Below are 14,667 nucleotides of genomic sequence, written 5' to 3'. Positions count from 1 at the left end.
GCTGGTTTGAATGCAAAATAGGTAGAATATTTGGGCTGGATATAGCCAGTGTAAATATTAAAGAGCTATGATAGTAAGAGTAACAAGAGAGTGTCTGTGCAACTCAAGCAAAATAAAATTTTTTTTTAAAAAACAGTATTTGAATGCCCAGTTGATCGATTTTCTCACTAACGTGTACATCTTTTGCCAATATACATCAGCTAAAGATGTAAATTAGTAAGAGAATACAAAGAATGTTTAATGATGGAAGTTTACTCAAAGGGATCAGGACCACCAAGAGTGCAGAAGAGATTGCCCAAAACACAGTGCTCTGCAACATGTCCAAATCTCCAAACAGGCCAATTCCACAGATGTAGAAAATGAAAGACCTCTTTACAGGGACCCTGGAAATGACTCTAGAGATGCTTGTGTAACTACTGCTTTGCCCACAAGAAGTATGAATGACTATGGTTTGTTAGCCCTTTTTCTGTTGAATTATACTATCTTTGTTTCAGTTAATTTTGAAATTAATAAAGAATTAAGTAAAATAAATAAATAAATAAATAAATAAATATAAACAATTGCAGCATGGAAGATGTTTATAAGCCATTTAAAAACAAAAAAAAAAACGTTTAAATTTAATTTGTGTCAAAATATTTTCGTCACTTTGAAACCGTGACCTGTTCACTGACAAAACTTTGTGATACAGCATGAAGTTTTGTCAGTGAACAGGTCACAGTTTCAAAGTGCAGAACATATTTTAACACAAATTAAGTTTAAATGTTGAAGTGAATCTAATGTTTTTTTTTTTTTGTGTGTGTGTTTTTAAATGGCATATAAACACCTTCCACAATGCAATTGCTTGTTTCAACACACGATCTCAGATCAAGTCACTTGCTATGCAAGTACATCTCCGTAATATATATATATATATTGACATCTCTGTTATATTTATATATATATATATATATATATATATGAGACTTACTGAGTGGCACAAAGAATGCAAAACCAAACAGCAGGGGAGACTTTATTTATTATTTATTTATAAAACCTGCTCCTGCTTTCTGTTTGAGAGAAAAACATTTAGATTTGTAAGTAACTCAACTGATAAAGGTGTGTACACACACACACACACACACACACACACACACACACACACACACACACATACACTTACACACAAAAACACAAACAATTAATAACTGAGTTTATTTCATCCATTCAATATATAGCCTAGCAGACTTTTGATCAAAAGCAGTCCAGCTGTCATTATCCCATCATGGTTCAAGGTTCAATCCCACTGCATGGAACCTTGGGCACACATCTTCTATAGCCTTGGGCTGACCAAGGTCTTATCAGTGGATTTGTTAGGCAGAAACCAAAGGATGCATGCGTGCATGTCTGTATGTATGTCTGGATGTATATACTGATATACCTTTGTGTCTGTGTTTGTCCACTATCACCACTTGACATCTGGTGTTAATGTGCTAACGTCTCCATAACTTAGCAGTTTGAGAAAAGAGACCGATAGAGCAAGTACTAGGCTTTAAAGAAATTCTTCAAGGCAGTGCCTCAGTGTAACAACATTCTATTGGCTGAAACAAGTAAAAGATATCAGATACAGAATATATAGGATTTCCAGTGTGTATCTTCATTTCTTTAAGACTAGAGGCCACACAGTTTGATGAAGATTTGGCTGTTACTTCTTCTAGCAAGTTGAGTAAACCATGTAGAGATTCTTTCAGTAGTACATATAAGAAACAAATTAATCCAGCTTACACCACAACTTAAACACTTAAATAATTTTCTTCATTTCACTTAAAGGTTACAGATTCTATAGCCACTGTTCTGAGAGAGAGAGAAACAAACAGACAGATAGAGGGAAACAGACAACCGTGTGTGTGTGAGAGGTAGAGAGAAAGAAAATCAGGTGTTGTAATGCTTTAAAATTCTTTGGATACAATTTAGAACATGCTTGTTTTGTTTTTATATCCTATGCTATTTTAATCATAGAACCTCTTGCCAGTATCCTAAAGGCAGTTAAAATAGTCAACTAACATTATACAAATTTTTACTTTATTTTTCCATCTGTTGTAATATTACATCACCTACAACAATCCATTTTGACAGATTTGGAATGGTAGAATCATTAGAAGGTCATACAAAACGTCTTATAGCATCTGTTCTACTTTTTAGCAATTTAAGTTCAAATCTTGCTAAGGTCTATTTAGCCTTTCATTTTTCCACAGGATTGATAAACTGAAGAACCAGCCCAGTACCAGTACCTTTATTTTATAACAATTAGCTATTCCCTCTCCAACAAAATTTGAAATCTTATGCTTCCTTTTTAAAAATTTTTAATATCAAGGACTACATTGGCAGTGAGCTAGCAGAACTACTAAGGCATCAGAAAGAATACTTTATGGTATATGATCCTTCTCTTTATGTTCTGAGTTCAAACCCTTCAATGTCAACTTTTATGGCAGCAAAATGTTTAGTGGCATTTTGTCCATTTTTACATTCTGAATTCATATTTCGCCAAGGCTGACTTTGCCTTTCATCCTTTCGGAGTCCATAAAATAAATACCAGTTGAATACTGGGGTTGATGTAATTGACTTGCCCCCCTCCGCCAAACTTGCTGGCCTTGTGCCAAAATTCGTAATTAACATCTAGGACTACATTGCATAGTGTGTTGTTCCCCTTTTAAGACAGCAGTATGTGAACTGAAGGAAACTTGGCAGCTGTTTCTTAAGGTTGAGATAACCTTGTAGATATTCCCTTGTTGATTCCTTGCTAGTGTTATTAACATGTAAAAATTTGATACACTATAGAAAATGCTAAAAAAAAAAATATAGCTTCTTTCATATTTCCCATAAAGATTTAAAATAGACAAAATATAGTGACAGAATATAATGCAATTCTTAACTGAACTGAAAAGCCTATCTAAACCATAAAGATTACATACAAACAGATCACATACAGCTTGTCAAGTCTTCAATAAGAATTTTCTACTGCTTCTTTAACTGTAGTCAATCTGGTGACTGCTTTTGTCACATGCACACACTACAGTCTTCTCTTTCTCTCTCTACAAATATTTTGCAGAGATAAACCACAAGCTCTTGTATATTTACAGAGTGCATTTCATAATGATTTATTTTCTTTTGTTAATTTACTAATTCAATAAATAGCTACATTGTTATACAGCTCTGTAAAAAAAAAAGGGCAGCAATTAACTGAACTAAAGTGGAAAACAGATAAATTACAAAGATTCTACTAGAAAGACTTCACAGAATATGGCACTCATTAACCCTACATCAGTGGTCCCAAACATATTTGTACCACGGACCAGTTTCATGTAAGACAATTTTTCCATGGGCTAGGGAATCGTGTGCATAACAAAACATAATTAAGTGCATAAAATAAAAATATTACTCCTTTCGATCATCAATGACCACAGGATTACACCTAGAAAGTTAACCCCCCCCCCCCCCCGCAAGACACAAGTTTAGGCAAGGTTGTTTACGGAAGACCAGCAGTTGCTCATGCATACCAATCTCTCCTCTCCACTGATGTTATCCAAGAGAAAGGTAAATATCGATACAGCTTGGCACCAATGATGTCGTAACTCATTTCTACAGCTGAGTGAACTGGAGCAATGTGAAATAAAGTGTTTTGCTCAAGGACACAACATACAGTCTGGGAATCGAACTCATTAACTCATGATTGTGAGCCTGACACTCCAACCACTGAGCCATGCATCTTCAAAGTGCATAATGAAATGCATAATGTATAATTTAATTGTTACATATGTAATACATAAACAAAATACATATATAATGCAAAGATACCCTGCAGACTGTGATAGTCAATAAAATCTAAAAATCAATAAATACAGGGTCCTGAACAGCTGCTCTCAGTTTGTGCTGGTTGCCATTGAGACATCAGTTGTTCTGGGGACTGTGTACTACAGATTTCCTCAGCAAAATAGGGATAATGATGGCCCGTCAGTGAAATGAGCCCCACGAGGTGGAGGGGTTGCAGCAATGAGTGTTGCTGGCCATTCTCTGCAGCAACGCCATCACAGTCATTATCGTGAGGTGCAGCTGAACACATCATTTGTTTTGGGGTATGTAGCCCATCGCCCCTTCTCCCTTCATCTTCTGCTGATTTACCCCACTATTTTCTTCTTTTCGTTCTTATCTCTCTTTTTCTTGTTTCTTTGTAACAAGACAATTGGTAAATAAAATGAGGTTCATTATTTGATATCTAATAAAACAGCCCATTACCATGGCCAGGTTGTTAGGGACCCCTGCATTACATGACTGGCAAAAGAATCTGGTAGAAAATATTTAATAAGCATTCAGAAACAGACACTTGCATATCTACATTGCAAAACAGAGATATGATTTGTGCACTATATGGCATTTGCTGTAAACTCAGATTGGAATAATATTGATTTAATTTCTAACCGTCACAGTTGTAGGGAAAAATTAGAGTTTATTTGATCCTTAAACAGCAAGCATCATCGATTGATGATTCAAAAATGTTACATGGATATATAACCATCATCAAAGAAAAATTAATAATTTACAGCACTTTTCAATAACTAGATTGCAACTTTCATTGTGCAAGAGGCTAACAATTATTATAGATTTTGTACTTATTTAAAGTGAAAAATAAGTATAAAAACCATCCTTAAGAAAAAGAAATATTCTTTTTTGTCTTTTGCTTGTTTGGCACACATTCATGCAAACCTTTCCTACCATTTAGTATTTAAACAGATCATATCTGACTCAAATATTCTACCTATTTTATGTTCAAACTGGCCAGATCTAACCTATCATACCTACCCTACAATATCATTCTAAAAAAGAATCTCATCATTGAAATCCCAAAGCTATAAGGGAATGCTTGACTGATTCAAAACAATGTAAATAAATAAGCATTACATTTGACAAAATAATCTCAATGCTAAAGAGTTAATCTATTATGTTTTATTGACCATAGAGGGATGAAGGGAAACAACTCTAGCATGGTTTACTTCTAATTAGCAGAGGAGAAAAGCCAGTATATCAGTGCCGAAATAGAGGGTTTCCCAACCAGCGTTAGATTTGTACTGACCAATTTTAGAAAATTTACCGATCAACTTCAGAATTATTTTTTTGATACACGTTTCTAAATAAAATATCTTGAACCCAACTATATATTTTTAATATGTACTCTTATAATCAGAAATTTTACCACTATATAACCATGATATCAATTAAAGATTTTTTGAATGAAACTTGCATATATATATTTTATTGACTATATAAATATAGTGGTAAAATTTCTGATTATAAGCATACATATTAAAAATATTTGGGCTCAAGATATTTTATTCAGAAATATGTATCAAAACAATAATTCTGAAGTTGATTAGCAAATTTTCTAAAATTGGTTGGTACAAATCTAAAATTCATTGGTACTAATCTAAAGTTGGTCAGAAAACCCTATAAATATTGGAAAACATTTAACCAGGTTTTCTACAAGGTCTGTCAATTTTCACCCAATGAAGGAATCTCTAATTAGTCACTCCATTTGCTAGAAATAGTAGCTAAAACAACATATTGCTGTCTTTAAAAAGGACAATCAAGATTTATATCTAGAGACAATATGCATTAAAAAAAAACAGGATGGTTGTGATTAGAATGCTTTTGATCACAGGTCTATTCAATAAGGCCAACTTGAGGCTAAACAACAATAACAATCTGCTCCTCTTTAAGTAGAAATTAAAATAAGAATAAAAATAGAACACAAAACAAGATTAGAAAGGGAAAATTTTAAAATATATGAAAGTATGCCATTTCCTGGATGCTTTGGAAAACAAATTGGCAAAGAGAGGGAAAAAGTGAGAGGCAGACATAAACAGAAGAAAAGATAGAAGCAAGCACAACAAACAGCGAGAAGAGTTGAATCCTGACATATGTTAAATAAGGATAAACTTTAAAGTGGAAGTGACTGAAGTTCAAATGTTCAAAAGGAGCTCAAAGACATTTATCATTTCTGAATGGTATTTAACCCTTTAGTGTTCATATTACTCTATCAAATGTAGTGCTTATTTATTCACATGATTTTGAATAAATTATGCATTATCTTTTTTTTTTTCTTTTCATCTTGTATCTGTTTCAGTCATTAGACTGCAGCCATGTTGGGGCACTACACTGAAAAACATTTTAGCTGAATGAATTTTCCCTAGTACTTACTCTTTTCTTTAAGCTTGGTGCTTAGCGGTCTCTTTTTGCCAAACTGCTAAGTCACAAGGACATAAACAAACCAACACCAGTCGTTGAACAGTGGTGGGGGACAAACACAAAGACACACACACGCAAGCACATACATATACACAATGGGCTTCTTTCAGTTTCTAACTACCAAATCTACTCACAAGGCTTTGATTACTGCAGAAAACACTTGCCCAAGGTGTCACACAATGGAACTGAACCCAGAACCATGTGAAAGAAAGAAAAGAAGAAAAAGGTGGGGTAAATCAGCAGAAGATGAAGGGAGAAGGGGCGATGGGCTACATACCCCAAAACAAATGTGTTCAGCTGCACCTCACGATAAGATTTAAGATTTTGATGATGTGATTGTTTATTTTTAGAAAGACATTGCAGGGTAGGTGTGACATGCGAGATCTGGCCAGTTTGGCTATAAAGTATGTAGGATATTTGGGCCAGATATGACTGGTTTAAATGCTAATGAATATAAAATCTACTATTATTAATTTAAGCTCCATTTTCTATATAAATGTATTTACTTGCTCAAAAATGAATTTTAAATCACTATACAAGCTGTAATTTGAAATTTAAAAACAAACCCAAAAAAATGTAAACTGAACAAGAAGAATATTCCTGAACTTAGAGAAGCATATATTGTAGTTATAGTTTTAAAAAATACTAATGCTACCCATAAGGAATTTCAGAAAACATATCTACAAAATATAGGTTACATTGCACAAGAATACGGAAAAGAACAAATGTGACACCAGCAATAATTAACTCCCATTTTAGCTTTAAATGACAGAAAAAAAAAAAAGAAAAAAAAAGAGAGATCAAATCTAATAATATGGTAACACTATAGAAATTTGCATTACTTGGAACTGCTTAAGAAGACCTTTCATCTCTTGCAACTTGATAAGAAGGAACTTCGCTAATTTTCATTTAATACTGATAAGTAAAATTTGTGAACTTGCTATATGAAAAAGATACAATAGATAGTTTTATAATTATTATCAACATAGTAGACATAGTGGTGCTAGAAGTATATTCTCTGTGAACTAAATCAATGGCTAGCCTTTCAATTCTTCGTTGGAATATTACATGTATCACTAATGACATAGCTGAAAAAGCATAAAAATTACAAATTCTTATATCAATTCTATCAACCTGAGGCATAAAGCCTATGAAAGAAATTATTATTGATCATGATCATCAATAGAAAGTTTGCACATGATATGGATGAACAATATCTGCATCTTAATAGCATATCATGTGTGCAATCAAACCTTCCAAACTCAAGTTTACATCATCACAGATCTTCCCTGATTTCCTGATTTACTCTCTGTTATTCCACATGCTCTCAAGTATCATCATCTTAAATCACAACTCACACATTCACTCTTACACGATAAGCTAGACAATGAAACAAAGTAGATGATACCATCAATCCCAACACTAGTGAAAGTTATCCCTCACACACACCACATACTCTTTTCTTTAAGCTTGGTGCTTAGCGGTCTCTTTTTGCCAAACTGCACGCACGCACACACACACACACGTATATGTTCTGGGTCTGACATTATATTGCATTTGGTTGTGGGGAGCATGGAGTCACCTCTTAATTACCATTACATCCAGATATGTTCTGACGCTGAATGGTAGTACTTGTCAGGGTCCCATCTATGGGTTAAACAGATATACCAGGAATAGAAAAGGTTCCTGTTATTTTTGACAAAGCCAGGGAAAAGACAACTCTTCTAGAAGAAAGAAACTCTAACATAAAACTTGAAGTCAAAAACATTACCAATCATCCTGCCATGCTTCTCACTGAAATCTACTATGATGACCAAGAGAGTGGCAAAAATATTGTACAAGCTTTTGTCACTTAAATCCAATGATATGCAGGTGTTTCACTATCATTTCATTTCTTGATTTGATTTGTATTTTATAAAGTTCTATGGTAATGGATATCCACACACATGCAAGGATGAAAGTAAAGCAGAGTAAACAAGCTGAAAGTGAGACAGCTATCATCTAATAAGTCTTTTACTTCATCAACTCCAGGCAGTATGAAAGGCAAAGTTGAGTGCAGTGAGATTTGAACCTAGAATGTAAACAGCCAGAACATCCAGCCTTCAATAAGTCTATACACAGACATACACACACATATATATGTATGTGGAGTTGATAAAGTAAAAGACTAGTCAGATGATAGCTGTCTCACTTTCAGTCTGATTATTCACATTTACTATCATCCATTGCCATAGATCTTTATAAAATACAAATCAGATCAAGAAATGTGTGTGTGTGTGTGTGTGTGTGAGGGGGACAGAGAGAGAGAGAGAGAGAGAGAGAGAGAGAGAGAGAGGTGTGTGTTTGGCATTTGGATGGGGCATCCAGCTGTAAAAACCATGTCAAAACAGACACAGAAGCCTGGTGTAGTCTTCTGTCTGGTTGGTTCCTGTCAAGCTGTCCAAACTATGCCAGCATGGAAGGCAGATGTTTGATGATGATGATGATGATGATGACGTATATATATATATATATATATATTGATGCGACGACCGAAAATACAATTAGCATTATATCCCTATTTCCCGGGTTGGGTTTTGAACCCGTACTCTGGTCAGTTGGGGAGAATGGTATTTCCTTTGTCTTGTCGGCAACCACAGCTATTTTTAGCGTAGCTGCCCCTTTCCGGTCAGCGAAAGTTCAAAAACGGCAGGATGACCCATCTTGGCAGGGGGTAAAGTAGCACAATGAGCTATGGTATTTGGGATGAATAGGAGAATGAGAATTGGTGGGAAGCAGTCGGCCGAAGCAGTGAGCAGAGAATTTTGGGGTGGAGTTCTGGAAGCCGGCAGAGGCAGTCGAGCGGTAGCAGCCAGCCGAGGCAGTTGGGTTGTAGCAGCCAGCCGGAGCGGTTGGGGGACAGCAGTTTGCCCGTGGAGATGAAGCAGTTGTACAGAGATGAAGAAAGAAGAATTATAAGTCTGACAGAGAAAGTTATGGTCAGCAGAAACGCATAGAGTCCCAGAGAGAGAGGGACAGAGAGATGAAGCAGTTGTACAGAGATGAAGATGAGGAATAAGTCTGACCGAGAAAGCTATGGTCAGCAGAAATGTATAGAGTCCCAGTGAGAGAGAGACGGAATTGTAGTGGCAGACTGCCTTGGTCAGTGGAAGTAGCAGACCTGAAGGAAACAAACTTCGTTGGGGTAAATGCTTTTATATTATTTTAGAGAAAAAGAACTCTGAGTTGTTAACTGTGTTGTTAAATGCTTCTAAAAGAAAGGAAAAGAAAAGAAATACAAAAGAAAGAAGCAGAAGAACTTTGTTGTCAAATGAAACTTGAGACACGAACTTTGCGATGTAAAAATGATTGAAAGCTTGTAATTGTTTGGAAACTTTGTCAACGTTATTGAACTGTCATGCCATGTATTGGAATTGTTATTATGTAATGCTCTATTCTAATGTTTTAAATGTATTCTGTGATGTTATGTATGTAAAAAGAAAAGGTTACCCAACGCATGGTCTTTGTGTTGTTTCTTCCTCCCTGTCCTATTTGCCTGTGTTGTTCTTCGTTACGTGCTCCAGCCGGGGCTTTATTATCGCGGTCAGGTGACCGACAGACGAATTTGCTAGCTCACTGAGCGTTTGAACGTTCGCGCGTGCGCAGGTCCCCCCCCCCCTTCGGTGTTAAGGAGGTGCTTCGCGTGCGGGCGTTCGTAACAATATATATATATGAGAGAGAGAGAGAGAGAGACCAGGCTTGGGCATCCTTTTTTAAGAAGTGGGTCACATGAGACAAGGTTCATCATGAAGTAGATTGTACTTCTAAAATATTCCAGTTAATTTTTCATAGGCATTCCATTCAGAAAGCACACAGTCCTCAGTGTACAATTGACTGATATAGGTGTGTGTGTGGGTTTGAGAGATGAACACTGAAACTCATTGCATGTATGTGTCTTTGTTTACACGGCACTCTGATAAGTTCTGATCTACAAGTAGTGGTGGTGGTAGTGGTGTCACTTCTGTCAACAAATTATCTGCTCACTTCATGCTTTTAAGGACATGTGAAATAAGAGATCCCTTACTTGTAAAACAGGTGTAAAGCTTAGTGACAGGAATGGCATACAACTGTAACAATATCTGAACAATGTATTTGTCTAACCCATGCCAGGATGTAAAAGCAAAGAATACACGTGTGTGTAAGTATGTTTGTGGCTGGGACATATGTAAGTCCTGTTGTGTGTGTGTATTTTAGTTAATCACATTAACTCCAGAACTTATTCAGTCTTATACTTATTTTACCCAGCTTTATTCATTGAAAGGCTGGTTGTCTACTCTCTGTGTGTGTACTTGTTTGTATGCATGTATGCATGCATAACTGTGCATTATGTAATAAAATGGGCAATTCTTTGGAGGGGCTCAAGAGTCATATAAGGGCCTCACATTGCATTATCAATGAATCATTTTAATGATTCTTTCTAGCAATGGCTTTGCTCATATACGAGAAAGCAGTATGTATGTATGTATGGATGGATGGATGGATGCATGCATGCTTGCTTGCATAATGATATACAAATATTTAAATATTTTATAGCTGTTAGGGCACTTTGTAAAGGTTTTTGGTAATATAATATATTTATGCATGAGTATGAGATATCCATGGAGTATGCAAAGATATCCACACAGTTCTCTTTTTTATTATGTTTCTTACAAACAAAAAAATTTGATTTATGTTCTTGGTTGTCTTTCACAAGAAGTTTCCACATATATCTGTTAACATGATGTTACATATGTTGATCTGTGGTGATAGAAAGATAGAGCTGTGAATTTTAAAGATGAACACGTGTGTGTGTATGTGCGCGTGTGTATACTTGGCGTGTGTATGTGAATATCGCTATAATGTAGAACATTTCAGTCTCTTTATTTTCAGCTGCTTTTATATTGTAAAATTAATATCATAGACAAACATATTTTATCAAAATAAGCAATTAAAACAGAAACACATATTCAGGACAAAAACACAGGACTTAGTATTTAATCCTTTTCATATCAACCTGCTTGAAACAGTCCTTGGTTCTATGATAGAAACTGTTGTAAAGCGGTTTAAATTAAAACCTTCCATCAAACTTTCACACTAAGTTCCAAACATCAGATTAATAATGACAAAATTATTTTACTAAATCCTTCATCATTTTCAAAATTAATCGAAACAGAAGTAGTTTATTTCAACATTAATGTGATGATAAAAGAGTTAGTTCATTAATACAGGGCTTGTTCTTACTGATACTAACAAGAAAAAAGCATGGAGGAATTATTTGGGAGAATAATGAATAAGATAAATAAATGCATGAGAGAGATGGCCTACTCAAGAGGACCCAATAAAGGGACCAGCTATTTAATTTGATTCAAGATTAAAATAATCTTGGAACAATTTAAAATAGCCTCAAAACAAATTAAACAAGAGCACTCAGAGAGTGCAAACCTCCACCAAGGCAACACCAACATCCTCTCAACAATTAGCCAGAGATGATTTTTAAAATGAGAATATCTGAAATAAACTCGACTGCTCTCACAAACGAGAATACTAAAAATGAACCCAACCACTCTCAAAAATTAAGTAAAAAAAAAACATGAAAAATAATCCAGAATCCTTATCTGATCAATCCCCAAAATCTAATCAGTTCTTGTCAGTCACGAGGCCAAACATCTCTGAAAGTTTCATCCAATTATTTTGCTTTGAGCTTAATTGTGTTGCAAAGGTGTAGAAAGTAATACAGGTACAACACTGACTTCTGAGATACAGATGGTCCAGAACCTCTTATCATCTGCATTAATTAACAAGTAGGAACTTCAAATTCTCACAGCTGCCAGACTAGTTTACAGGTACCTTGCACAGTACAGTACTAATAAACTTGTGTCATTTATACTAATATACAGGTATTTGTTTTTCATTTATTATTTAAGTAAACTTAGTGTTTGGTTAATTCAGAGTGTGTAAACCAAGCAATTCATCCCTGCTTCAGAAAAATTACTAATTTAGAAAGATTTTGAAATCACAGATCCCAGAAAATTGATGTTGTACCTATAGTACATCTTATACATGAATATATGACAGCCCAGTCCAACTTACACTTTCAGTCATTTTTTGTTATTTGCCCTCTATCCTTATAATAAAAATGACAAAAACCATAATTACATCTTTCATCTTTCACTTGTTTCAGTCACTGGACAGTGACCATGCTGGGGCACTACCTTGAAGGGTTTAGGCAAACAAATTCACCCCAGTACTTATGTCTTTTTTAAATCCCGATACTTATTCTATCAGTCCCTTTTGCTGAACCACTATGTTACAAGGACATAAACAAACCAACACCAGTTGTCAAAAAGTGGGAAGGAGACAAAAACAAACACATGCATGCAGACACACACACATGCTTCTTTCAGTTTCCATGTGCCAAATCCACTTGTAAGGCTTTGGTTGGCCTGAAGCTACAACAGAAAACACTTATCCAAGGTACCACAGAGTGGGACTGACCCTGAAACTATGTGGTTGGGAAACAAACTTCCTATCATACAGCCACACCCATGTCTACAAGCAAAGAAATGTTTTGAAAACTTTTTCCAGTTGGATTATATGTTTTCCAAAAATAAACAGATTTCACTTTCTGCTTTATCTTACTTTAATATATTATTCTGAAACAATAGATCAATGTTCAGATAATCTTTCAATGCGGACAAAAATTCAAGTTTCACTTCCATTCAAAGATAACATAGTACTTTTTATTCTGGTCAGTAACACACTTTGTTTTATCAAGTTACAAAATGGAAAATTCTATTAAAAATACTTTCTTCTTTTAAATTCCACAGCCATATTACCATTGATAAAACCTCATCATGATTTAGATTCCCAGAAGCAATGGTTGGAAGTTCATTTAATTATGCCTCAAGAATTAACTCTTTCACATTCATATTATTCTGTAAAAAGTCATGCTTATTTATTCACATTGTTTTGTAGCTTGGAGATTTTGATGAAGTAAGTGCTAACTTTTAGAATGAAAAATGTAGGGTTGCTGTGAGAGGCTAGATCTGGCTGATTTGAACATAAAACTCGTAGAATATTTTGGTCGGATATGGCCTGTTTAAATGCTAAAGGGCTAAGCATGAAGGTAAGAAAGGACACCATACAAGGTGGTGCTGAAAGGTTCCTGGCTTTAAGGATATTGCAAAAGGCCTGGTTGGAGGCTCAACCTTCTGAGCTCTTTTACAAAGCTTAGAAAAACTAAAGGACTGCTGCAATAAATGTGTGAATCTGAGAGGGGAATATGTTGAATAAAATCATAATTAACTGATCCTCCTATATTTTCTTTTGCCCAAAGCCAGGAACTTTTCAGCACCTCCTCATACAACAAACAGAATTTTCTAAAGTTGAAGAGAACAACATTACTGATTTGACATTGAAGTAGCTAAACAGGAATGTCTACAAGGACTGCCAAAATGATTTGTTGTTCACAATGTCCCAAAGTAAATACCACTTGCTTGTGAGTCAGAGTAGGTCAAGAAAAATAAGTACAGTAGAGAAGAAATTGAAGCTAAATGGTTAGGTAGAATTGTGGATAATCATGTCATATGAACTAGTGTGGAATACAGCCAGGTGATTTTCTTACCATCAACAAATGACTCAGCAGTCAGACTACCTGAAGTTTCAAAGTACTCTTGAGATAATGAATACTAATAAGCACATTAGTTTGAGTTTAATGACAAAAACACATTCACTTGAACAGGACACCTGAACTATAGTTTTAGTCCACTAAAGAAATATAAGAAAGATTTAAACTGAGAGTATACTACATTGTTTTCTCAATATAGCTAGCTTCATAAAAATAAACTTAACACAGAATATAATATTTATATTCTGAAGTGACAAAAAAAGAAAATGTCTTAGATCAAGGTCTTTCAACAAAGAAGAAAAATTACTGTACCAAAAGGCATTAACTTACTATGAATATTTTGCTCTGAAGTGAATTATAATGTATGATATATATATATATATATATATATATATATATATATATATACCACATAGTTTCATATATATTTATTTAACTATTGTTTTCATATTATTATCACATAATTACATTAAAAACATCAAAACAATGAAATAACAAACAAACTGTAACTAAATAAATAACTCACGCACTCCTTGGAGTTTAATACAATAAAATTGGATTTATTAGCAATGCATTAATTGATAATGACAGAAGAAAACAAAAATAAAGGAATGAAGTCAGCTCCATGTTGTTAAAGAATAATTTTTCTAATCAAAATGACATTGATAAATGATGGAGAATGGAAGGAGTGTGCTGTTTGTTGGTTCTTTGTGTTTAGTTTAGTGTTTTGTTTTGATTTTTCTTTC

At 34.6% G+C, this 14,667-nt stretch overlaps 1 protein-coding gene across 11 annotated transcripts in view; it reads right to left on the bottom strand.

Annotated features, from left to right (window-relative positions):
• LOC106882607 (signal peptide peptidase-like) overlaps positions 1–14,667 on the bottom strand; it is a 350,046-nt gene that overhangs the window by 146,598 nt on the left and 188,781 nt on the right. The window lies entirely within an intron of this gene.

This window comes from Octopus bimaculoides, chromosome 1, assembly GCF_046866305.1.
Source record: "Octopus bimaculoides isolate indiv1 chromosome 1, ASM4686630v1, whole genome shotgun sequence".
NCBI classification, from domain to species: domain Eukaryota; kingdom Metazoa; phylum Mollusca; class Cephalopoda; order Octopoda; family Octopodidae; genus Octopus; species Octopus bimaculoides.
The sequence above is the reverse complement of the archived record's forward strand: the minus strand, read 5'-3'. Positions and strand labels throughout refer to the sequence as shown.